Source organism: Mesoplodon bidens (genome assembly GCF_964165515.1).
Source record: "Mesoplodon bidens genome assembly, chromosome: 8".
Lineage (NCBI taxonomy): Eukaryota > Metazoa > Chordata > Mammalia > Artiodactyla > Ziphiidae > Mesoplodon > Mesoplodon bidens.
Window position 1 is genome coordinate 106,095,770 of NC_138165.1, and position 27,083 is coordinate 106,122,852.

Consider the following 27,083-nt stretch of genomic DNA (forward strand, 5'->3'; position numbering starts at 1 on the left):
CTCACAGCCAGTTCCAAGAGAAAGATCTAAAGATCTAAAGACTTAGATCCTGGGACGCCTTTCTGGGGATGTACTGGGTACACAAGGCCATGGGATTTTCAGCTGAGATTTCACTAAGAACCCAGTTCTGGGTGGAGTTAGTCCAGTTCCTCTGATCTGGATAAACTGCATCTATACTGTGCCTGGAGAGAAGGGAGTAGGGTGGGCCCTCTGGGGCCTGGCTGCCTACACCTCCAGACATTGGGCTGGTGGGGAGACCTAGCTGGGGGTGGGGGGAAAGCTCTCAGCTTCCTCCAGAGGATGACTGGTATGGGGACAAGCTGGTCACCTCACAGGTAGCAGTTCCCTGGTGGCAGAAGAAACCAAAGGCAGGAATGGAGGGAGAGACTGGCCTCCAGGCTGCAACTCCCCCAAATGCACCAGCTTCCCTGCCTTGGTCTCTTCCAAGAATCCCTCCACCTTCCAAAGGTGCCCCTCCCCAGAGTGTGTTTTCTTAGTGTGTTCAGTGACACAGCGAGAACACTTTGTTAAAAAATAAACCCACTGGGGGCTTCCCTGGTGGCGCAGTGGTTGAGAGTCCGCCTGCCGATGCAGGGGACACGGGTTCGTGCCTCGGTCTGGGAAGATCCCACGTGCCGCGGAGCGGCTAGGCCTGTGAGCCATGGCCGCTGGGCCTGTGCTCTGCAGCGGGAGAGGCCACAACAGTGAGCGAGGCCCGTGTACCACAAATAAATAAATAAATAAATAAATAAATAAATAAATAAACCCACTGGGAATTCCCTGGCAGTCCAGCGGTTAGGACTCGGCAATTTCACTGCCAGGGCCCGGGTTCAATCCCTGGTGGGGGAACTAAGATCCTGCAAGCTGAGAGGTGCAGCCAGCAAATAAATAAATTAATAAATAAAATAACCCCACATCTGGATATGGGTATTTTCAGACTAAAAACTTGCTCTTCTCTTCAGATAGATGGCATAGCTGGTAGGGAAGATGTTGACCAGTAGTTTCAAACAGAGTTCAGTGACTATTTTTCTTCAAGAAGAACAAAACTATGACACCTGAATAAGGTGAGTGAGTTCATTGTCTATCTTTTCTCCCCAGGGTTGAACACATGCCATCCGTAATGTTGAGACAAAAGTGCAAACGTTCTTACAGCATCTGACAAGATAACACTGGTGAATGTGATGTTTGAGGATTTAGTTAAAAATCCTCATGGAAAGTATGAGGCAGTGGAAAGCCCCAGGCTTCCACCTCATGGCTGTCTGCAGGGCCTGGCCCGGTGGACAGGCCTCCTTGCAGTGGGGGGAGAGGACATGAAAGATTCTAGATTGGCAGCCAGAAAAATAGCCTGATCCAAAGCGGGGGAAGCCAGAAGGGGGAACTAAGATGGGTGCTTGAACAGAGCTCTTGAGGACATGAAATCTGGCTTCACAGTGGTATCCACAGCACCCAGGCTTCTGCCAGTTACCTTATATATATCCTCTCAATGATGCATGAGGTAATTATCTTTATCCTTATTTCACAGATGAGGAAACTGAGACTTGACCAAGTGGTCTGCCCAAGGCCATGGCTGTCGTGGGTAGAGATGGGATTCAAATCTCTCTGAACAACTGTACCTGGTTGTCTTCACACAGAGCAGGCACCTTGAAAATGTCAATTGGATGGACGGATGGATGGATGATAGATATTGGGATGCAGGAAACTGGTAACAGACAGGGGAACTGGGTGCTGTTGGACAGGGATGGGGGGAGATTTATTCACTGGCTACTCTTTGGTATCTCTTGAATTTTGCACTAGATGAATGTATTACTTTTCAAAATAAATACAGAAAAATAACAAGGATTTATATCTCCCAAGCAGAATAAAAGGCCACTTTTGAAAGATTAAGAATCAGCTTACCTTCAGTTTTCATTTTTTTCCAAAATATTCTAATCAGCAAGATGCCCTCGCTGCTGTTCCGTTCCTGTAAATTAAAAATAAATGAGACAGGGACTTCCCTGGTGGCACAGTGGTTAAGAATCTGCCTGCCAATGCAGGGGACACGGGTTCGATCCCTGGTCCGGGAGGATCCCACATGCAGTGGAGCAGCTAAGCCTGTGTGCCACAACTACTGAGGCTGTGCTCTAGAGCCTGTGAGCCACAACTACTGTGCTCACGTGCTGCAACTGCTGAAGCCTGCGTGCCTAGAGCCCATGCTCTGCAACAAGAGGAGCCACTGCAATAAGAAGCCTGTGCACCGCAGCAAGGAGTAGCCCCCGCTCGCCGCAACCAGAGAGAGCCCACACACAGCAACGAGGACCCAACGCAGCCAAAAATAAATAAATAAAATAAATAAATTTTAAAAATAAATAAATGAGAAAAAAATGGACAGGAAATTGTTTATAGCAAGAATGACAGAAAATGGTTAATATTACACTTTAATAAGAGATTTTACAAGTTACTTGGATTGAAGGTCTTAATACAGAATTGGATAAAGTCATGAAAAAAATATACTCAGAAGAAAATACATTTATAGCATCCAAGATAAGCCTCTAATAAGTAAAAATTAAATTGTTTATTATAACAAATATTGGAAATAACCTATGAATCTAACAATATGCTGTAATTCTAGTCAAATAACTAATGGAAAATTCATGTGGGATACTACACATTTATTTAAATTGATGCTATAGAATTGTATTTGTTGACATGTTATGTGAATATTTTCAACTTTTTGAAGTGAAAGAGTAACAAAACAATGTTAAAGTATATTCTACTGGAGGACTCACTTTTCAATTTCAAAACTTACTACAAAGCTACAGTAATCATGAAAATGTGGCACTGGTATAAAGGTAGACAAATCAATGGAAAAGAATTGAGAGTCCAGAACTAAATCCATATATCTACGGTTAATTGATTTTGACAAGGATGCTAAGAACATTAAATGAGAAAAGAATAGTTTTTTGAACATTGGGACAACTGGCTAACCACATTCAAAAGAGTGAAGTTAGACTCCTACCTCACACCACATACAAAAATTTATTCAAAATGGATTAAAGATCTAAACGTAAGTGCTAAAAGTATAAAATTCTCAGAAGAAAACATAGGCATACATCTTCATGACTTTGTATTAGGCAACAGTTTCTTAGATATGATACGTAAAGGACTAGCAACCGAAGGAAAAATAGATAATTTGGACTTCACCAAGCTTAAAACTTTTTCATCAAAGGACATTATTAAGACAGTGAAAAGACAACACACCAAATGAGAGAAAATATTTGCAAATCATTTATTTGATAAGAGCCTAGAATCCAGAATACATAAAGAATTCTTACAACCCAACAATAAAAAGACAAATAACCCAATTAAAAAATGAGCAAAGGACTTGAATAGAAATTTCTCCGAAGAAGATATGCATATGGTCAATAAATATCATCACTAGCCATTACGGAAATGCAAATTAAAACTACAATAAGATGCCACTTTACTAGATACTACTCCACTAGAATGGCTATATTTAAAAAATGGAAAATAACAAATGTTGTTAAAGTTGTGGAGAAATTGGAACCCTCATACATTGTTGGTGGAAATGTAAAATGGCACCGTTATGATATGACCCAGCCCATATGACCAGGCACTTTTACAACTATATATATACCTAAAAGAATTGAAAACATATGTTCATGCAAAAACTTGTACTTGAATGTTCATAGCAGCATTATTCACAATAGCCAAAAAGTGGAAAGAACCCAAATGTCCAGCAACTGATGAACAGATAAACAAAATGACATATATATTATATATAGGAATATTATTTAACCATAAAAAGGAATGAATTAGTGATTCATGTTACAATGTGGATGAATCTTGAAAACATTATGCTAAGACAAAGAAGCCCGTCATAAGGGGCCACGTATTGTATGATTCCTTTTATATAAAATGTCCAGAATAGGGAAATCCATAGAAACAGGAAGTAGATTGGTGGTTGCCTAGGGCTGGAAGGATGGGAGGGAAATGGGGAGTGCTAATGGTATGGGATTTCTTTATGGTGTGGTGAAAATGTTTTAAAATTTATTGTGGTGATGACGACTGTACAACATTGTGACTATACTATAAACCACTAAATTGTATACTTTAAAATGGTGAATTTTATGTTATGTGAATTATACTTCAGTTTAAAAATTTCAAAAAAGTATATTCTAATCCAAATCCAAATGTATGTCTACCTACCCATGTATGTATGTCTGTATGTATATATGTATGTACTATGTATCCATCTACCTACCAATCTACAATCTATCTAACTTTAGGTAGTGGAACTACTCATAAATTTTTAGTTACTTCTTCATGTGAATATTTATAATTTGTATAACAAAGAAAAAAATAAAAGAAAACTCCAAAATAAACATGGAAAATACTAAGATACAATTTGTAAAAGAAGGGAAGTAAAATAGTTGCACATTATACAACTCTGCAACATAAAAATATGGTACTAGAAATAGAATAAAATGAAAATAAATGTGCAAAAGTGGTAAAATTATGTATGAAGCAAAAACTTTAAAACTTCTTTGTATTGTAATCTTTATCTTTACAGGTAGGCAGGAAGTGAATGTATTTGCCTTACAAAATGAATTGAGTTTTTGTTTATTTACTTGCTGTTGAAAATGTTAATGACAACAATATCAAGTCTAGGTGCTTTTTTCAAAAAATTCACTCAGTCATTCTACAAATCTTCATTGAATAGGTTTTCTATATTTCTTATGAACCTTCCCTTTTGCTAATCTTTTCCTGTTGTTCTGAATTTTCTTCTTGTGTTGGTTTTATTCAAAATTATTAATTCCTTTTAATTTTATTTGATTTTAGCTTTGAATCATATTTCCTAATAACTGAAACATTTTTGTGTTTATATAGTCTTTACTTAATTAATTAATTAATTTATTTTTTGCGGTACGCGGGCCTCTCACTGTTGTGGCCTCTCCCGTTGCGGAGCACAGGCTCCGGACGTGCAGGCTCAGCGGCCATGGCTCACGGGCCTAGCTGCTCCGCGGCATGTGGGATCTTCCCGGACCAGGGCACGGACATCAGCAGGCGGGCTCTCAACCACTTGCATCGGCAGGCGGACTCTCAACCACTGCGCCACCAGGGAAGCCCTTATATAGTCTTTAGATGTTTGTTTCTCTTGTATTTTCTTGGGTATTTAATTTGCTATACTAGTAGTCTGTAAATATTATATTAGTTCATTTTTAATCTCAGTTTTGTATATTAAGCAGATATTCTCTTATCTAATTAATTTATTTGATTTCATGTTTGTTACTGTTCCTTTTAAAATTTGTTATATCTTTAAAAAAAATTTAGGTGTAGATTTAGTTGATAATTTTTCCCTTTTTCTTGTTACCATAAGCATGAAAGATACCAGAGTTCCTTCAATACAGCTTTAACTGTGTACCCAGTATCTCTTTTTTGTTTGCCTTTAACGTAACATCCTCATATTTGGTGTTGCCTTTTCAACTTAATCGTTCCATCACAGAACTTTCTTCTATTCTTGCCTGCTCATGTGCATATAGGTGATGTATTGTCTTCCTCTCCAATTTTATCATATGGAAGTCTGAGGAAGTATGTGTAAAATCTTTGCTTAGCTATTGTGAATATCTTTATCTTCAAAATTGCAATTAATTTTTGTGAAAGCTTAATGTACATTTGAGAAAGCTCTCTATTTCTCAATTTTCCCTTTTTGGATCAGTTCCTCTCCTCTAATCACCCTTTTGTAGAAGAGAAATGGAGGCCCCTGAGGTGTAGGGACTTGCTGACAATCCCTCAGTGGGGCTGGGTTAGAGCCTGTGTTTGGGGCCAATTAATGGAGTATTGTGGAGAGTTTATGCCAGCAAGCTCCAACAGCACCCTTCTTTGCTGGTGCCCCGTTCTGTTGAAAAGCTAAAGAGCAGGACTGCCTTAGGCCAAACAGATTGTTTTGTTGGCACTTTCCCTGCAGCCTGCCTGCTGCACACAGCATTATACTAGCCTGCTGTCCTTGGGCTTTTCTTTGGCTTTGCCTGAAGAAGGGGTTCTTTCCTAGGATGCTAGTTTCTCATGTAAACAATCCTCCAGTGGGTCCTGCCACTGGTGTTCAGGGCATGCCCAGATATGCAGGAATCCTGGGATGAACATAACTTATTCAGTCAAGCTGGGACCTACTATTCTTGCTTTTGTGTAAGCATGATTTATCTGAGCCAGGCTTTTAAATTATTCTATCTCCCTTTTCTTTAAATGTTCTTTTTAAAAACAAGATTCATAGGTGTGGATTTTGTCTTTTTAATCCAGTCTATGATTCTGTTTTTTTTTTTTTTTTTTTTGCGGTACGCGGGCCTCTCACTGTTGTGGCCTCTCCCGTTGCGGAGCACAGGCTCCAGACACGCAGCCTCAGTGGCCATGGCTCACGTGCCCAGCCGCTCCACGGCATGTGGGATCTTCCTGGACCGGGGCACGAACCTGTGTCCCCTGCATCAGCAGGCGGACTCTCAACCACTGCGCCACCAGGGAAGCCCTATGATTCTGTTTTTTAAATAGGAGAATGTAGTCCATTTACATGTAATCTTATAATTGTTCTGTGTTACTCTGCATTTTTCTCAGTTAATAAAATTCTTTGTTGTCTCTTTACTATAGGATTTCTATTGGATGCTGTGTTTTTTGATTCATTTAAGTGAGATCAAATTTAACATTTTCCGAACAACCCAATTTCCTAGTGTTTTACTATATTTTCATTTATCCAACAAAAAGCAGACTGCACACATTTCTTTATATCTGTTCTAATTCAAAAATGTTTTTTCTTATAAATAGATTCAGAATTCTTTTTGTCATTCTCTTACCTTCTTCAAGTCCTCCTAGGTCAAATCCTCTTGGTCTGATTTTGGCATTCTGAAAAGTTAAATATTTAAAAATAGTTATCACATTTAATGGCAACTATACTTTATATCATTGTTTTACAGGCTAGGGTATGCATATCTGTGGAGATGGGCTATACAGTGCATAAAATTATCATTTCTCCCTTCATTGAAATTTTGCTACCCTCTCCTCCAATAAGAGCATGTGTGTGTGCACATGCACACACACACACACACACACAGCCCCTAAGGAAGGTGTATACCTGAGTAGCCATAATTCTACTGGGTGATTCTGTTTCCCTTGCTTAGCTGATTGGCTCCAGCAGACCCCTAACCCAATTCATAGGCTGGCCTGAGCCAATCAATCAGATGTTTTCTCTCTAGAACTCTAGAATGCAGAGACACAATCAGGGCTGGGCATTGGAAAAGGAGAAACAGACTCACTCTTCACTGAAATTATTGCCCCCCCACCCCATACATGAGTCCTTGGAGGAGTATTGATATCTGAAAACAAATATTGAGGTTTGGCTAAGAAGAGAAAGTGCCAAAGAGAACTTTGGTAGGCTATAGTGTCTGCTCCGAGAGGAAGAATAAAAGTTGCTTCTGTCAGTTAGGACCATCATCTGCAAGATACTTGGCTATTTTATACTCCTAAGAGTGACTACTGTATAGGATAACTTCTTGTTAAACAATATTAGCAAACACATGAATTTACTATGTGCCAGGCACTGTTCTAGGTGCTTTACATATATTGACTCATTTAAATCTCACAGAAACCTTATGAGATGCTATCATAATCACCCACATTCTATAGGTGAGGAAAACGGAGACCCAGAGAGGTTGAGTAACTTTCCCAAGGTCACACTGTGAGTAACTGGAGGAGTTGGATTTGAACCCAGCAGTTCGGTTCCCCACGTATTAAGTGCTATGCCACATTGCTGCTGTATTGGAGTTGCAATTTGAGAGCGCCTTTTCTGTTATTCTAGCTTCATATGAGGCTGGTATCTGGCAGGAGACAAGGCACAGAAGAAAAGTAAAATTCTGTCCTATAAAGACCTCCCTATGGAGTAAATTCTCCAACAAAACAAAGTATAAGCATTCTGGATTTGGTGAATTAAATATGATCCTTTATTTTCTCAGTTAAAGTGTAATAATTGTTAGATAACATTTGCAGTTGCTGAGCTATATGTATAATTCAAGTTAAAAACCAGAAAAGTATGCAAGATGGAAGATCAGAGAAATAAAAATTAAAATAAGATGATAAGAGAGTATAAAAATTAAGACAAATTTAAAGCTAAGGATGTGGAAATAAAAATTTAGAAAAAATAGCATTGTAAATGAGAGAATTTTCTAAAATTCACATTTAAAGTAGCATACGTGAAATAAAAAAGAAACAAAAGGGCAAAGAACTAGAAAAAAATTTTAAATTAAACCGAAAACAGTTAAGACTAATATGTTGATGGAATCCTGATACAATAAAGATTAAAAATATTTTAAAAGATGAAAATTTAAATAAGAGCTAGTAGGTAAAAGAGAAATTAAGGTAAAGGCTAACACCTATGAGGCAAAAAAGTGGGAATATTCTAGAAGGATTTGTTTTTTAAAAGTTAGAATAAAAATAATACTATGAAGATAGAAGGAAGAGAGAAATGTAATTTTTAAAACTAAGTTTAAGATTCCTAGCTGGAAATAGTGGTCTGGGTGTGTCTAGTTGCTGCTGTTGAGGAGGCCAAGAACAATTGATATGGTGTTGATGAGACATATTTTCTGCTCACCCACAGCCCTCTCAGCCCACAGTACTCTGCCTGCACAGCTATGGGCTTTATAATGCACCGCACATCTGATCTAGGGCTTTCCAAAGTCACACCCCCAGGCCAGCAAGCACTCTTTCACTTTGGTTGTTGGAATTTGTTCAATTCTACCTTAGGTTTTTCTTTAACCTATTTAATAGTCCTTTCATTATGTTTTACTTCCTTTAAGGCAAAATTAGCATGTGAAAGGCAATCAAAACATGTTGCTGAATGAATTTATTTCATCTTATCTCCTTGAAGTTTTTGTGCTGTTTGGTCATTACACTGTTCACACACACACACACTGCCTTTATCACCTTGCTTCATCTTTGAGGTTGTAATACTTCTTACTGAACCTGAGTTGCTTGGTTATTTGCTCTTTTCACCATAACTGGTGGCAGTGGAATTGGGTGGGGGGAATGACACAGTCTACAGGACTTGTTCTTGGACTGGGCTGTTTAGGGTGAGAGTGTGGTGACGGGGGACAGTGGAGTCAAGGGTGACTCCTGGGTGTCTGGCTTTGTGACTGGGTGGATGTTAGTACCCAGGAATCTCAAGTTGGAGATGGTGGTGGTTAGGAATCAGCGTTGGTATGGAAAGCTCTGGGGCAACCAAAACTTAGATTTCAGACACAGTCCCTCCTAATGCCAAAATGGAATTCTCCTGGAGGCAGCAGGTGGCTCAATTCATATAAGAACAGGGCCTGGTAACTCCGGTCCTCCACTCATATCTTGGGTCTTGGGGGCATTCCTCAGTCATTAATTGGCATCCGTCATCCAGAGACCAGTCAGACAAAGCACATCACCTGGAAACTTCCATGCCCATACCACCCCTGAGGTACAGAGTTCACCCACAATTCCCTGCAGTTCTCTAAGAATATGCCCTTCATAGCAATGATAAATTTCTATTTCTTGAGGCACCATTGAAATGTCCCAGAAGTCTAGCCAAGGTGAGCCTAATGAATCATCTTGGCCCTTCAACAGAACAGAGTTCTTTAGAATATTTGCATATTCAAGGCTGCCAGGAGAATGTGGGGTAGATTATCTGTTATACTTCATGTATTTGGGGCTTCCTTTTTCTAGGTTACAAGTTAACTTTGTCCCTTCTGTTCACAAAACAGTTAACTTTCCTTTACCAAATTGTAACCATTTTCTGGTCCTGCCTTGTTGATGTTACTCCTAGGCCCTTTAGGCTGATATGCTGGGTGTTCTAAACTCTTCAGCCACACATTTTGAATTTCATGGTTTCCTTCCATGGATGTATGGTCACATCCATTGTGGATGGATTTATTAGGCTCTCAGAGAAGAATAATATTTCTCTTTTGGGGGGAGCTTATTATAATACTTGTGATAATGGAAATGGACTGGAATTAAGGAGATATGCTTGTGGGGCAAGCCTCTCATCCCAACTCACTCCAGCATGTGCTGCGGTTATCCTGTGGCCATATGAGGAAGTGTAGGGCCCACTTCACTTAGAGGACATGGGGATATGTCCACCTAGCCCTGCAGTGTTCACACTGGCTGACACTGCACTTTCTGCCAGCAGTCCAATCTCAGTGGGATCTCTCTGTTCAATTTATGTACAAAAATTGTCCTTCCTCTTCTATTCCTGCTTCTAACTATTTTTGGCCTCATCTCCCATTTCTGGCCCTGGCTACTATGTTTTCAATCCTTTGTCCTTTTCTTCTTCTGGATCTTCCCATCTCTGGCTCTATTGGGCTCTCTCCCATCCATTGAATCCCTGGACCTCTACCACCCTCTGCTTCCTGTCCTTGCTGAGTTTCTTCCACTCTCTACAGTTTGAATAGACAAGTTTTGCCTACATCACAGTTTTGCTGAGGGTTTGGAAGGGACCTGTGTGAACATTAAAAACCAGAGGCCCATGGGTTCTTTTATTCTTTAGGCAAACATTGACTGAGGCCTTTGAATGTGGCAGGCACTGTAGATGCAAGGTTAAATAACAAATATTTTCCACCTTCAAGGAGATTGGTTATTAGTAGAGGAATCCTGAAATTTGCAAGTACTGTGACGGTGCTTTTGAAAACATTAAGGCATTCAGGAACAATTTAGTGTATCTCTTTCCCTTGTTTAAACAAGGAAAATATGGTGGTAGACTCCTTCACTATACAGATTCAAGCCACTGTCAACTTTGACAACCTAGTCCTGAATTTTGATTTTTCTATGGTCACCACTGGGCTCTGGATCCCCATGGCGTTTTACACTGGTGATCACCTCCTTACTGAACTTCTGCTGTCTCCTCAGCAGCCTTTCAAACAAACATTCTGCCTGCTCTTTGGGGGTTCCTCTTCCTTAGTTCACAGCTACCATATTGATGTTTTCTAGGTTCCATCCTTAACCATTCTCTCCTCTCTACACACTTCCCTGGGCAGGCCGTACAGACCTTTCGGTGGGTTTCTCAGTCGAGCCTACACTCTACCCTGGAACACTCTTCCCTACACTTTTAACTTGGTTGAGGTCTCCACCATCAGCTTTTCCCCACCTGAGTCTGGGTAGGCCCCCAGGGCAGGCTCCCCTAGCTTCCTTCACTTGCGCATCCCAATACCATATGCAGTATACTGCCTGCCTGCCCTCCCACCTGCCTATCCGTTCGGAGGGCAGGACCACGCCTGGGTTGACCCCCTCAGTATCCCGGGGCCAGCCCTGCACCTAGCCCTGAGCAGGTGCTCACTAACCGGGTGTGGAGTAAATCAAAGGATGTGTAAAACCTTGTCACAGGAGAGGACCGGCGTGGCTACACCCATAAGCTAGAAGTTGGGGACAGGCGTCGCCGGCTGGGTGAGAGGCGGCCCGGCGGGTCACAGCACTGAGGATTGGGGCTGGGGGCATTCAGGAGCAGGGGCGGGAGGGTTCCCGCCAGCGGCTGGCCCCTGAGCAGGGGGCTGGGCAGCAACAGTCATCGGCTACAGCCAGTCGTCTCCGCGAGGCCAGGCCACAGCAGTTGGGAGTGCCCTCCGCCTAGCCCTGCCCTGCTCCGGCTGCCGCAGGGCAACTACAACAGACCACCCCCTCCGCCGCGCACTCACCCCCGCGCCTCACTTTTGGCCCCTCCCGGCCACCGTTGCCTCCATAACACCGCGCCCGTGACCCGGAAGAGCATTCTCCTTAGCAACTGCGGGACCGCGGCGGCGCTTGCCTCCCGGGAGACACGGTGAGGCCTCCCCGTCCCCTCCTCGCGCGCCCCACCTCGACCCCTCCCCAGGAGCGACCCCGGGTCTGGCCTTCGAGGCCTCCGCATCGCTTCGAGGGGTACCTGCGCCGGCGGCCCCGGGCGAGTGCCCTCTGCCTCTGGAATCGCTCCCCGGCCCTGGCGTCGCCCCTGCCCACCCCACGCCCCACGCTCCTAGCCCACCCGGTCTCCCAGGCCCGTCTCCTCGCCCCCGAGCCCCGCCGGCCCTCCCTTGTAGCCTAGTATGGGGTCCTGAGAGGAGAAGCAGAGTTAAACAGGGCCTCTTGCTGTAGAGAGAACGCTTCCCGAGGTTCGGGTCACCTGTGGACGCGTTCTTGTGGGTCCGGATACATATGTTTGGGATTGACAGGGATGAGGCGCCTTAGGATCCTTGAACAGCAGCCACTTTATTGTAATACTTGGTGTTTGCCTGCCGCTTGGCGCTTTACAAACTGGTATACTTTATCTGCTTCGTTGATCGTGGAGACTCATTTAATCCAGCGTTTTGAACTGACCCTTTAACTGGGAATTAGCTTTCCAGTTTTTAGTGCGTTTAGTATTCTGTAAGTTGGATTTTGTGTCTTAACAGTTCTCTACGGAAGGAGCTCTCCTTGGGACTGAGTAGGTTTGGGAAAAATTTCAAGTGAAGTTTGCTACGTTGAAAAAGTAGGGGCAGGTGTTGTTAATATCTTTGATTTACATTTGAAAACAGGTTCAACACAATCTCTGTTAGAATCCCAGCTGGCTTCCCCTCCCCCCCCCGAAATTGACAAAGTAAAATTTATATGAAAATACAAGAGACTGAAAACCTCCCTTAACTGAGTTTGAAGAAGTGGGACTAAGGAAACTCTAAGCCTTATTTGAACATTGTTGGATAACTACATTATAATTAATCCAATGACAGTGGAGCTAAAACTGAGACATATGAACAGTTTTCGAAAATGACATTATATGGGACTAAAATGCAGGAGTTTATATATCAAAATCCATTATTCAAAACAGTATAATTTCATTTCAGCTCAATAAGTAATTATTAAGTACTTACAGTGCTCAGCAATTGCTTAGAGACATAGAAGAGCTAGAGAAATTTATACAGCTATCTGAATTGATTTTTTTGGTAAGAGTTGAATAGGGATTTTCGGCTCAATTGCTTTGGGCATCCTCCAAAGATTCATTTGTGAAGATGCGCAAACTCTTAAGCAGACATTCTGTGATATTTTATTGCTTTCTTACAGGTTTGGTGCCCATTTATTCACTTATTCAACAAGTATTTGAGTGCTTACTTGGTACTAGGCACTGCGTTTAGCATTGGAAGTTGGGGAGAGTGAATGCATGCATGATCCCTGTCCTCAGCGGATGCAATCCAATTAATCACATGAATGTAAAACTGCAACTGTGACAAGTATTTGAGTTAGGGAAGTCACAGAAGTGACATTTGAACTGAGATCTGAAGGATGCACAGGAAGGGAAGAATGATCCAGTCAGAAAAAACAGCAAGGGCAAAAAGACCCTGTGATGGCAGGGTTCATGGAGAGGACTGGGGACTTAAGATACAGATCTGTGTGTCGCTCAGGAAGAGTGTAGAAGAATCTAGTGAGAGAGGGGGTTGGAGAGGTGGGCCAGAGGGTGCTGGGCCTTGTAAGCAGGTTGAAGAGTTTATCTTTGGAGTAAAGAGAAACCTCTGTACAGTTTTACTTAGAGACTTAGGCTAGATTGTGGGTGGGTATGACACAGTTAGATTGTGTTTAACTAGTCTGCTTTGTATCTTCTACTATTGCTTAGTGTTTGCATTGTCTTCTCTTTCTTCGTTTTCTCAACATGCTCTTTCAGCTTTATTGCCGTTGAGGGAGACTCCATGTACCATTAGCAAGGCACATCTACTTTTTTTTTAATTGGGAAAAAGGAATTTTAGGGATTAGAATTGGACATTAGAAGTCAGTTGAGTTGAAATATTTTTGCATTAGTATGACTGCTAGGAGGCTAATTTCTGTGACTCTTTTTAATTGTGGTTAAAAAAATACATAGTATAAAATTTACCCTCTTAACCATTTTTTAAGTGTGCAGTTAACTATATTTACATGGTTGTGTAACATCGCTAGGACTTTTTCATCTTGCAAAACTAAATTCTGTACAACTGCCTATTTCTCCTTCCCACCAACTCCTGGCAACCAACCTTCTACTTTTTATTTTCATGATTTCGACTACCCTAGATATCGCATATAAGTGAAATCATACATTTATACTTTCATACTCCTTCTCTGCAATAACCTTCCTTCTCCCATCAGTCGATTCAAATCCTACCAATTCTTTAAGGCCCAGTTCCTCTCCCTTGTCTTTCAACTTGAATTAATAGATCCAGAGTGGAAGAGGCCTTAGAAATTATCCTGTCTTATTCTAGGCGAGAAAATAGAGTTCTGTAGAAGTTTCAGTGATTAGCCCAAGGACAGACATCTTAGTGAGTTGGGGCAGAGTTGGGACTAGAGCTCTGGTCTTTCAACTTCTGGGTGGGTGCCTTTACTGCTTCAGTCTGCTTACATGTTGTGATTTCGTGCTTTATTCTTTAGTTAGACCAGAAGTACCACTGAGGCGCAGAAACTGATTTTCACATCCCCATTCCAATATGTTGAGGCATATTCGATGCCTAGGAAGTATTTGTTGACGAATTGATTGTCTTTAGGACTTTCATTGCCTAGAAGGTGACTCTGCATAAAATTTTGAACTTCATTGATTCAGATCCTTGATTATATTAATCATATTTACATTTGTCCTTCTGCAGTTGAATGATTCTTTCACTTTTGCCATCAGAGTTGAGACTCTCTCAGTTTTTCCTGTCTTTATTGCATGTATTTGCCCATGGCATGTATACTTGGGTTCCCCTGCACATTTTGATGAGGAAGCCATCAGAAATGAAAAAGAACACATTAAACTTTTTAGGTTAGCTGATTTATTTTGAGGCAAAGGTTTATGTTTATTTGTGAGTTTTATTACTGCTAAATGGTTTTGAAAGAGTCATATTTGTACTACTTTTTATAGTGTTCATCTCACAATGCTTACAGACTAGTTGATTTTAGGTATTGGACTGGAAATTATTTTGAGGTGGCTCAGTATTTTAAGTACAAAAAAAGTATAACAAAGTGTTTTCTGGTGTGAGGAAGATTTGTAAATTTTTATTTTCAGTTTCCCCATTTATTCCAGACTTTGGTTTTCTGTAATGTTGACCAGCCTTATAGGATCAGCCTTATAGGATACAGTTTTTAGAGTATCCTTTTACTGTAACCTTCAAAAAGTTTTTTTGTTTTATCTGGGGAGTTTCTGTGGGAAATGAAGTTCATTTTCATTCAAGTACTACTAAGCACATGTACAGATCAAACTGTGGGCCTGGAATGGTTCTGTAAATCCCTCTGCGGTCCGGCTATTGGTGCCATTATTGGTGACGTGAGAGAAACTCAGCCAGAATTCTTGTTATCTTTATTAGACTGAGGGTGGTGGAACTGCACAAGATGCTTGTTCGTGTCATGTAACAGGAGGTAGAAGGATTTGACAATAAGAACTTTTCAGATAGCATTTTATTTGGAACCATAGCAAGAACTTGATGCCCCAGAGTTGCAATTATGTGATTAACTCTCGTGTTGATGCTAGATTTAGTCAAGTTTAGTCAGCCATTAGTCTAAAAAAACTTCTTTCCCAATTTTTAAAAATTGTGATAAAATACACATAATATAAAATTTACCATCTTAACCATTTTTTGGTATACAGTTCAGTGATATTAAATACATTCATAGTGTTTTGCGATCATCACCACCATTCATCTCCAAAAACTGAAACTCTATACCCATTAAACCACGATTTCCCATTCTTCCCAGCCTCTGGCAACTACTAGTCTGCTTTCTGTCTCTGTGATTTTGACTACTATAATTACCTCATATAAGTGGAATCACACAGTATTTGTCTTTTTGTGCATAATGTTCTCAAGGTTCATCCATATTGTAGCATATGTCAGAATTTCCTTTTTAAGGCTTGTATGTATTAACCACATTTTGCTTATCCATTGATCCATTGATGGGCACTTAGGTTGTTTCCACGTTTAGCTGTTGTGAATAATGCTGCTAATGGACATGAGTGTGCAGTCCAACTACTTCTGATTCCTTTCTTAAAACCCAGTAATAGCTGCCTCTGGGATGCACTAGTGGTGGCAGACAAGAGATAGTGTTCCCACTAGTAGGAAGGGACTTTCATGTTACACAAAGCACAGTGAAAATGTCTGATGAAATTAGCTGGAGATAAGGGCTAATGAAGAGGTACCCTGCCCTCAGAAAATGCCTTCTAATTAGAAAGTTAAGAGGAAGGGGATTATCATTTATGGAGCCCCTCCTATGTGTTGAGTAATTCACATGTATTATGTCATTAAATATCAATTGTTGCCCATTGAGCAAGAGGATTCAACTCTTTTACTGAGGAGAATATAGAGGCTCAGGAAGTTTACTTAGGTCATAAGGCAGTAAGTGTTAGAACTAAAGTATGGACCCATGTCTGTCTGATTCCAAAGTCCATATTCCTTCCACCATACCAAACTGTGCTACTTCTCTAAATCAGGTTCTGATTTCAGCATGAATGCTACGTATGAGAACATCAACATCAGTTCTAGAGGAACCATAAGGAAAAGGGCAAGTAATGAAGTAGGCTGATACAGTAGGGAGTTACCTGTTCCCTGTGGTTTAAAAAAATCCTTCAAATGAAGGACAGTAATTGTTGGAGTATTTGATAGACTTGAGAGCTTGGGTACCTAAACCAGGAGGAGGCAGGAAGTTATGTAATGCTAATTGACTAACTTTGCCCTTTAGATTCCTCTGAGGCTTCCTTTAATGAAATTGGATTGTTTCTTTCTCCCATTAGGATTTGATGAGGAAGAGGTTTGTAGTGTTTGTCTAGGTGCTGAGGGATTTGGAGAGAAGCCCCAAACATTTCTGTTTAACTTCACCTCATTTATAGAGCATTTCTCTACATGGGAAATAGTTGCTCCTTTCCCTCTTTGCCTTGGTCAGCTTTAGTTAGTTTTAGAGGATTGAATATGAAACTGTAGCAGCAGTTATATGAGGGAGGAGATAACAGCACGTGGTTATTTTTGTTTTAATTGTACGTAAAATCAACAATTTACATGGTTTGTTATTCTTTTTAGTTATTTTACATTTTTTAAATGAAAACATATTTGAATTGTTCATAGATCTTTTGCTCCAATAAGACATTTGTTTTCTTTATGATTTACTGAATTTTGCCAGTTCAAATCAGTCTTAATAGTTTGGAAGTAAGGATGCCCTATGAATTTTATGACTAAAATATACATTATTAATAGGGAATACTTTTAATGATTGAATTAGGAACCAATTTGTATTGTGAAGCATTATTAGTTATTGGTTAAGACCATATTTTTTAAAAGCTGGATAATTGTGTTGTCAACTTACTATAAATTGTACGTATTAAAAGTATACAATTTATTAAGTTTTGGTATATGTATATACTCAAGAGACTATTATCACAAACAAGATAGTGAACATATCCATCACCCCCAAAGCTTTCATTACATCCCTGGCTCCTTGACCCCCATGCCAGATAACCACTGATCTTTCTGTAATTATATATTAATTTTATTTCCTAGAATTTCCTGGAATTTTACATAACAGGAATCATATAGTATGTAGTTATGCTTCTTTCACTCAGCATAATTATTTTGATATTTATCAATTTTTTTTAGTGTATCAGTAGTTGATTCCTCTTTAATGCTGAGTAATATTCCTTTGAATGGATGTACCAGAAGTTTATTAATACATTCACCTATTCATGGATGTATTGGTTGTTTCTAATTTTTAGTTGGTAACAAATGAAGTTGCTATGAAAATTTGTGTACGAGCCTTTGTGTGGATGTATACTGTTATTTCTCTTGGTTAAATACCTAGAAGTAGAATGGCTAGATCATATGGTAGGTATATGCTTAACTTTTAAAGCAACTGTCAAAGTTTTGGAAAGTGGGTGTACTATTTTGCATTCCCACCAGCAATGTATAAGAGGTCCAGTTCCTCCACACCCTTGCCAACACTTGGTATGGTCAGTCTTTTTAACTTTAGACTTTCTTATAGATGTATATTGGTATCTCATTGTGATTTTATTTTATTTTATTTTTAACATTTATTTTATTTTATATTTTTTTGGCTGTGCCATGAGGCATGAGGGATTTTAGCGAGCCTGCACCCCCTGCAGTAGAAGCGTGGAGTCTTAACCACTGGACCGCCAGGCCCTGGTTTTAATTGTATTTCCCTAAGGAAGTGATGCTCTTCATCTTTTCATGAACTTGTTTGCTATCCATATACCTTCTTTGGTGAAATGTCTGTTCAGATGTTTTGTCCATTTTTAATTGGGTGTGTTTCCTTATCACTGAATTTTAGAAGTTCTTTGTATATTCTGGATGTATATCCTTTTTCAGGCATAGGATTTGCAAATATTTTCTCCTAGTCTCTTTTTATTCTCTTAATGATGACTTTTGAAGAGCAGTTCTTAATTTTGATGAAGTCCAACTTACAATTTTTTCTTTTATGGATTGTGCTTTTCTTGCTTTATCTAAAAAATCTTTGCCTAAGTTAATATCACAATGATATTCTCCTATGTTCTGGAAGTTTTACTTGTAAATTTATGATCCACTTTGAGTAAATTTGTTTTTTTGCTGTATGCGGGCCTCTCACTGCTGTGGCCTCTCCCGCCGCGGAGCACAGGCCCCGGACGCGCAGGCCCAGCGGCCATGGCCCACGGGCCCAGCCGCTCCGCGGCACGTGAGACCCTCCCGGACCGGGGCACGAACCCGCGTCCCCTGCATTGGCAGGCGGACTCCCAACCACTGCGCCACCAGGGAAGCCCTGAGTAAATTTTTATATGTAGTGCAAGGTATGGATCAAAGTTCATTTTTTAAATATATAGAATTCAAAAAAACAACGGAATCCAATTTTTTTTTTTAGAACCATTTGTTGAAAAGACTATTCCTTCACTTAATTCCCTTGTGCCTAGGTTATACCTAGGTTGAAAATCATTACCTATTTTTGGTTCTATTTCTGGACTCTCTGTTTCATTGATCTATTTGTAGATATTGATGCCAGTACTACACTGATTTGATTACTATAGTTTTATAAAAAGACTTGAAGTCATATAGTGTAAATCCTTGTAAGTCATATGGTGTAAAAAGTTCTTTTTCCAGACTTCGGCTCTTTGAGGTCCTTTTCATTTCTGTATTAATTTTAGAGTCAGCTTGTCAGCTTTTCAAAAAAGTCTGCTTGAGAATTTGATTCAAATTGTATTGAACCTATAGATAATTTGGGGAGAATTGCCATCTTAACATCTTCCAACCCATGAACATTTATTTAGGTTTTCTTTTCTTTCTCTCAGCAATATTTTGTAGTGTTTACTGCACATATCTTGTACATTTTTTGTCACAGTTAGCCCTGTGTATTTTATATTTTTGATGCTATTGAAATGATGGTTTTTAAAATTTTATATTTTTGACTGTTGCTAGTATATAGAGATATGATTGATTTTTGTACATTGGCTCTTCTCTGTCAACCTGGCTATGCTTATTTCTTCTAGTAGCTTTTTAAATAGATTTCATTGGATTTGCTGCATAAAGATTATGTCATCTGTGAATACAATTTTACTTCTTCCATTTTTAAAATATATTTATTTATTTTTGGCTGTGTTGGGTCTTCATTGCTGTGTGCGGGCTTTCTCTAGTTGCGGCGAGCGGGGGCTCCTCTTCGTTCTGTGGCTTCTCTTGTTGTGGAGCATGGGCTCTAGGCGCGTGGGCTTCAGTAGTTGTGGCACGTGGGCTCAGTAGTTGTGGCTGGAGGGCTCTAGAGTGCAGGCTCAGTAGATGTGGTGCATGGGCTTAGTTGCTCTGCGGCATGTGGGATCTTCCCAGACCAGGGATCGAACCTGTGTCCCCTGCATTGGCAGGTGGATTCTTAACCCCTGCACCACCAGGAAAGTCCCTACTTCTTCCTTTTTAATCTTTAACTTTTTATTTTTTCTTATTGTACTGGCTTCAGTTCCCAGTACGATGTTAAATAGAAGTGGTGGAAGTAGACATATTTGTCTTATTCCTGATCTTAGGAAGAAAGCATTTAGTCTTTCACCATTAAGTGTGATGATAGCTGTAGGCTTTTGGTATATTTTCTTTGTCAGGGAAGAAGTTTCCTTCTATTCCTAGTTTGCTGAGAGCTTGTTTTTTTTTTAATCAGAAACAAACGTTGGATTTAGTCAAATGCTTTTTCCGAGTCTACTGGAAATGGTTTAATATAGTCAGTTACATTGACTTTCAAATATTAGCACTAACCTTGCATTCTCTAGATAAACCCTACTTGCTCCTGATGTATTATTATTTTTATATGTTGTTGGAATTTATTTCTTGAAGTTTATTAAAAATTTTCCATCTGTGGTTATGACAGATAGTGGTTTGAGATGATTTTTCTTGTAATATCTTTGTCTTTGTTTTTGGTATCATGGTAGTGCTGGCAACCTTCAATGAGTTGGGAAGTATTTCCTTTCCTTTAATTTTCTGGAATAGTTTGTATAGAGTTGGTATTTCTTCCTTAAATGTATTAAGAACATACACATTTAGAACTGTTATTTGCTCTTGATGAATTAACCCCTTTAATGTTATGAAATGATCTTTAGCCACAGTAATGTTCTGTGCTCTGAAACCTACATTGTCTGATATTAATGAAGCCATTCCGGCTTTCCTTTTGTTAGTGTTAGCATGGTATATCTTTTCCATACGTTTACTTTTAACTTATTTGTGTCTTATATTTGAAGTGTTTCTGTAGGCAGCATATTATTGGGTGTTGCTTTTAAACTAGTCTGATAATGTTTTTCTTTTTGGCCATGCCACGTGACTTGTGGGATCTTAGTTCCCTGACCAGGGATCAAACCCGTGCCCCCTGCAGTGGAAGCATGGAGTCCTAACCTCTGGACCACCAGGGAATCCCCCCTGACAATCTTTTAATTGGTGTACTTAGACCATTTCCATTTAATGTGATTATTGATATGGTTAAGTTTGAATCTTTCATCTTGTTATTTTTCTTTTTTGTCCCATCTATTCTTTGCTTCACTTTTGGATTAATTTTGTTTTTTCTAAAATTGTCCATCTCCCTGTTGGCTTATTAATGATAACTATTTATTTATTTAGTGGTTACTTTAGGGTTTATATATACATGTTAAACTTATCACAGTCTACTTTCAAGGATATCATACCACTTCACATATAAAAACTTTTTTTTTTTTTTGTCTGCGTTGGGTCTACGTTGCTGCATGTGGGCTTTCCCTAGTTGCTGTGCGTGGGCTTCTCATTGCTGTGGCTTCTCTTGTTGCTGAGCACAGGCTCTAGGGCGTGCAGGCTTCAGTAGTTGTGGTGCTCAGGCTGTAGAGCGCAGGCTCAGTAGTTGTGGTACATGGGCTTAGTTGCTCCGTGGCATGTGGGATCTTACCAGACTAGGGATTGAACTCGTGTCCCCTGCATTGGCAGGCAGATTCTTAACTACTGTGCCACCAGGGAAGTCCTTTTTTTGTTTTGTTTTGTTTGTTTTTGAAAACCTTTTAACAGTATCTTTTAATTTCCCTCCTGGCCTTTGTGCTCATCATTTTTTTACTTCCACATATATGATCAATTCCAGTATACACTGTTATTATTATTTATAAGTAATCAATTGTCTTTTAAAGAGACTTAAATTTTATGAATTAAATCTTTATATTTACTCGTAAGTTACTTTTTCTAGAGCTCTTCATTCTTTTGTGTAGATCCAGGTTTGCATCTTTTATCATTTTCTTTCTGCTTTGAGGACTTTAGTGTTTCTGGCCATGCAGGTTTGCTAGTGATGATTATTTCAGTTTTCACATGTCTGAAAAAGTTTGTATTTTGCCTTTGTGTTTGAAAGATATATTTGCTGCATAAAGAATTCTAGATTAACATTTTTTATTTTTAATCAGTGTTATAAGGATTTTGATTCACTGTCTTCTACCTTGCTTGTTTCTGACAAGAAATCTGACCTCTTTATTTCTGTTTCTTGTACTTAATGTGTCTTTTTTTTCTCTGCTGCTTTTAACATTTCCCTTTAGACTGGTTTTAACCAAATTGATTATGATTTGCCTTGGTATAGCTTTATGTTTCTTGTGAAACACTGAACTTCTTAAACTGTGGTTTTGTAGTATTCATCAAATTTGGAAAACTTTCAGCTGTTATTTCTTCAAATATTTTTTCTTTCTTTTCTCAGTCCCCTTCCTCTGCCCTGCTGATTTTAGTTATACATATATTAGGTTGCTTAAAGTCCCACAGCTCACTGATGCCCTCTGTTCATTTTTTCCTCTTTTTTTCCTGTTTTTCATTTTGGATAATTCCTATTGCTTTATCTTCAAGTTTACTAATTTTTTCCTCAGCAGTGTCTAATCTGCTGTTAATCCCATCCAGTGTAGTTTTCATCTCAGATATCATCATTTTTATTTCTAGAAGTTTGATTTGGATCCTTTTTATATCTTCACTGTTTCTTAACCTGTTCAGTTTTTCCTCTAACTTTTTAAACATACAATTCTAATAACTACTACTTTCCTGTACTTTTTCATTATTCCTATATATTTCTATATTCTCCTTCTTTCTCTTTGTCTCTCTGCCCCTCTCTTTCTCTCACACACACAGTACCCACATACACCCTATTTATTAATGAAGTAATGCAAGATAGATAATAATTTCCCTATTTTGTATATTTGGATATAGGCTTAAGAAAGCTAGGTAGTTTGGTGTGCTCAAAGTCAGACAGTTAATATTCAGATTAAAATCTAGGTTTTTCACAATGCCTGCTCTTTCCATTACTCCTGCTTCAGTAGGAGAGATAAGACAAGTGTTTAAAACAGAAGTAAGAGTAGGGATGGCACCATAATAGAGAAGGATTATGAAAGATCACAAGGGAGTGTATAGGTTATAAAAGACTTCCAAGGATGCAGGAAGCATTTGGGATGAGCCTTGAAGGACAAGTGAGATTTTGCATGATACTCTAAGGAGGGCGAAGCATTTGTGGAGATAAGAGTGTATTGCAGTGTGTGAGGTTTGGAGATAAGAGTGTATTGCAGTATGTGAGGTTTGGAAGAGTGAAGCATGTGTTTAGCTGAATTGGGTGTGAATATGGAAAGCAGACGACTAGGGAGGTTAGGTTAGACTGAATTGTGGAGTGTTTGTGTGTGTGTGTGTGTGTGTGTGTGTAGTGTTTTTGATGTCTGGCTTTATCACAAGTTTTTTAATATATCTTGTCTTTTCAACTGCTGCATGCCTCTGACACAGAGATGGAGTCTTTTAAAATTTCCCTACATTCCTTAGTACAGTCTTGCACATAATTCATTTATAGCTTTTCTTACTATAGCACCCTTAGTTCTTCTTTATTAGTACTTGTGATTGCATTGTTTATTGTATAAGAAGTCTTAAATCTTGTGTTCATAAAATTCCTTCCAAAGAAGTCAGCATACTTTATGCTAATTCATTTATTGATTGTCTCAGCAGTCAGCTTACCATACCCTAAGAGTATCCCACTTTCTCAGGCATCCAGAATCCTGCTTCAACTTAAGGGTCATTGTGTAATCTTGTATTGTTCTAATGAAAGGAATGCTCAGATGATAGTGTTGTGGGCAGAGCCCAGGCCTGTTTCTCTGGAACTTTTTTACGTCTGGCTGATAGGGAGGAGTACATGTGGCACTGTCCTTGAACTCACAACTGCCCACCACATGCAGAATTGGCCCTGACATGTCAAGTGCTCAACTGGACTCACTCCGATCTTTGTATCTCAGAGGAATTGAGAGCTGAGGTTTCATCCAGGGTTTCATTGAATTTCAGTTGGGTAAAAAATAATTAATGGAAAAATATCTTACTGTTCAAATCGCATCATTCCTCTTGTAATGCTTTTAATTATCTCCTGCAAACCTTTTTACTCTTTAGTTCTGAAAAGTGCCCTCTTTGCTGGAGCTCCCTGAAGTGATTGCTAGTGGTTCTCAGTGAGTTTAATCAAAGAGCACATGCCTTTTGCTGTAAACCCTCCCTACCCTCATGAAATTCCTTGTTAATGCAACTTAAGAAGAAAAGAGGAAAATCAAGGATTTGCTAACTCCTAACGGGTGACTAGTTAGGACACTATAGAACCAAGCAGATTTTCAGTGGCAAGTACTGAATCTAGAATTGAGAGACTATATATGTATTTACATGCATTTTTGTATGGTCTTGTTTGTTTTTAAATGGTAGTCTTTTATTAAATACTGAGAAGTTACAAAGTAATGTATGCAAAATATGTGTAAGGTGTACAGAACACTAGGACAGTGAATACCCATGTACCTAACCGCCAGTTTAAGAAAAAAATTGAAGATCTCTATGTTCCTGTTCCTTATCCCACCTCTTCCTTCCCATTTCAGAGGTAACCTGAATTTTGTATTTTCTTCGTACTTGAACCATATAGTTTGTATCCTTAAACTGTTGTTTAATTTTGCATGTTTTTGAAATTTATAAAATGAAATCACAATGCAAATATTTTTCAGTGATTTGCTTCTCTCTATAACATTATGTGTGTCTGCTTTGGTCATATTTTTGCAAGTATTTAATCCTGGGCTGCTTTCACTTAGTGTAAATTTATTTCTTAATAATTTTCCTCGTTAGTCTTATAAAGAATGTGATTCATATAGAAATAAAAAATGGTAATGCTCTCTGACTGGATAAAAATAAACCATTCTCCTTTAAGGCATTTAATGTACTCTCAGGGCCTTCCTTTGTGAGTGGGCAGGAGCCCTTTAAGGTGGTGGTTTATTTTTCCTGTCTTTCCCCTTATACTTCACCTTGGGCAGTCTGGACACGCCCCATTCTCGAACTAGGTGGCTTGGTGGTTCTTTACCCTGACTGCAGAGAAGAATCACCTGAGGAGATTTAAGAATACCCATGCCTGGGCCAAACACCAACCAGTTAAATTTGAATATTTCTTTTTGCTGACTGTTCTTATCTTTTGCCTGTTCTTTTTTTTGTTATTGTTGTTTGTTTTGTTTTGTTTTAGTTGGGTTGCTTTCATATTGATTTGTAGCTCTTTACATATTCTGTATATAAATCTTTGAAGTCTTAAATGTTGCAAATATTTTCTTCCAGTCTGTTGCTTTGTCTTTATGGTTTCTTTTGGTTTACAGAAGCTTTTAATTTTTAAAATTTGAGTCTCTTTATGGTTTCTGTGTTTTATGTCTTAACTAAGAAGCCTTTCTTTACCCCTAGATTTTGAGCAATTTTCTCCTACATTTTCTTTTAATATGTTTATAATTTTACTTCCAACATTTAGCACTTCAAGCCAACTGTAGTTTATTTTTTATGTATAGTATTAAGGATCTAACTTTGCTTTTCTCTAAGCAGATAGCCAGTTGTCCTGTTATCATTTGAGTGTTCTTTCCCCCACTAATTTGAAATACCTTTTTTAGAATTTCCTAAGGGTCCATTTTTAGACTCAGTTTTCTTCTAATGATGTTTTTGCCTATTTCAACTATAATAATATCATACTGTTTTAATTACCATTACTTCATAGTATGTCTTCAAATCTGAGAGAGTAAATCTTTTCTTGTTACTCTTCCTTTGCAAATATTTTTCATCCATTGTGTACACTTTTTTCTTCCATTTGATTTTTTTTTTTGAGCCTTCTTTTTAATTAATTAATTAAATTAAAAAAAAATTTTTTTGGCTGTGTTGGGTCTCCGTTTCTGTGTGAGGGCTTTCTCTAGTTGTGGCAAGCGGGGGCCACTCCTCATCACGGTGCGCGGGCCTCTCACCGCCGTGGCCTCTCCCGTTGCGAAGCACAGGCTCCAGACGCGCAGGCTCAGTAGCTGTGGCCCATGGGCCCAGCCGCTCTGCGGCATGTGGGATCCTCCCAGACCAGGGCTCTAACCCGTGTCCCCTGCACTAGCAGGCAGACTCTCAACCACTGCGCCACCAGAGAAGCCCCCCATTTGATTTTTGAAATTATTTTTTATTGGTGTGAAATTCACATAACATAAAATTAACCATTTTAAAGGGATACAGTGGCATATCATGCATTCACAGTATTGTACAACCATCACCTCTGTCTAGTTCCAAAACATTTTCATCACCCCAAAAGAAAACCCTGTACCCAGTAAGTAGTTGCTTCCTATTCTTCCCTTTCCCTGTTTTCTGGGAGTCACCGATCTGTGTTCTGTTCCTATGGATTTAACCTACTCTGGATATTACATATATAGTACATGGAATCATACATGACCTTGTGTCTGTCTGGCTTCTTTCACTTAGCATAATGTTTTTGAGGTTCATCCATATTGTAGCACGTATTAATTCTTTTTGTGGCTGAATAATATTCTCTTGTATGTATATGCCACAATTTGTTTATCCATTAATCTGTTGACGGACATTTGAGTTGTTTCCACCTTTTGGCTGTTGTGAATAGTGCTGCTTTGAACATGTGTGTACATTTATTTATTTGAGTAACTATTTTCAACTCTTTTGGGTATATACCCAGAAGGGGAATTGCTGGGTCATGTGGTAATTCTATGTTTAACTTTTTGAGGAATTGCCAAGCTCTCTTCCACAGTGGTTGAACCATCTTACATTTCTACCAGCTACGTATGAGGGTTCCAGTTTCTCTACATCTTTGCCAATACTTGTTATTTTCTGGGTTTTGTTTTGGTGTAGACATCCTTTTGAGTGTAAATGGAACCTCATTGTGTGTGTTTTTTTTTAAATATTTATTTGGTTGTGTGCGGTCTTAGTCACGGCACACAGGATCTTCTTTGCCGCGTGTAGGATCTTTTAGTTGTGGCATGCGGGATCTAGTTCCCTGACCAGGGATGTAACCCGGGCCCCCTGCAGTGGGAGCGTGGAGACTTAACCACTGGACCACCAGGGAAGTCCCTTCATGGTTTTGATTTGCATTTCCTTGATGGCTAATGATGTTGGGCATCTTTTCATGAACTTCTTGGCCATTAATATATCTTCTTTGGAAAAATGTCTATTCACAGCCTTTGCCCATTTTTTTTTCCATTTGATTTTTAAGATGAGCTTCTTAGTTTCTATAAAAAAGTTGTGATTAGAATTTAATTGTGGTTACATTGAATTTTTTGACTAATTTGCAGCCAATAGCTTTATAATATTGAGTCTTGTCAAGAGCAGGGTTTGTTTATTTGTTTAGGTCTTCTA

General features: G+C 39.2%; 1 protein-coding gene across 3 annotated transcripts in view; it reads left to right on the forward strand.

Annotated features, from left to right (window-relative positions):
- The first annotated feature begins 11,498 nt into the window (after positions 1 to 11,498).
- The window catches only part of DIS3L2 (DIS3 like 3'-5' exoribonuclease 2), a 382,646-nt gene continuing 367,061 nt past the window's right edge, over positions 11,499 to 27,083 (forward strand). For 2 of the 3 annotated variants that reach the window (XM_081243341.1, XM_081243343.1), the window contains exon 1: positions 11,502 to 11,812. The gene's annotated coding sequence lies outside the window, so the exon portion shown is untranslated. Of the gene's footprint in view, positions 11,813 to 27,083 lie in introns of all 3 variants that reach the window. The other variant, XR_014016571.1, reaches the window with a different exon arrangement.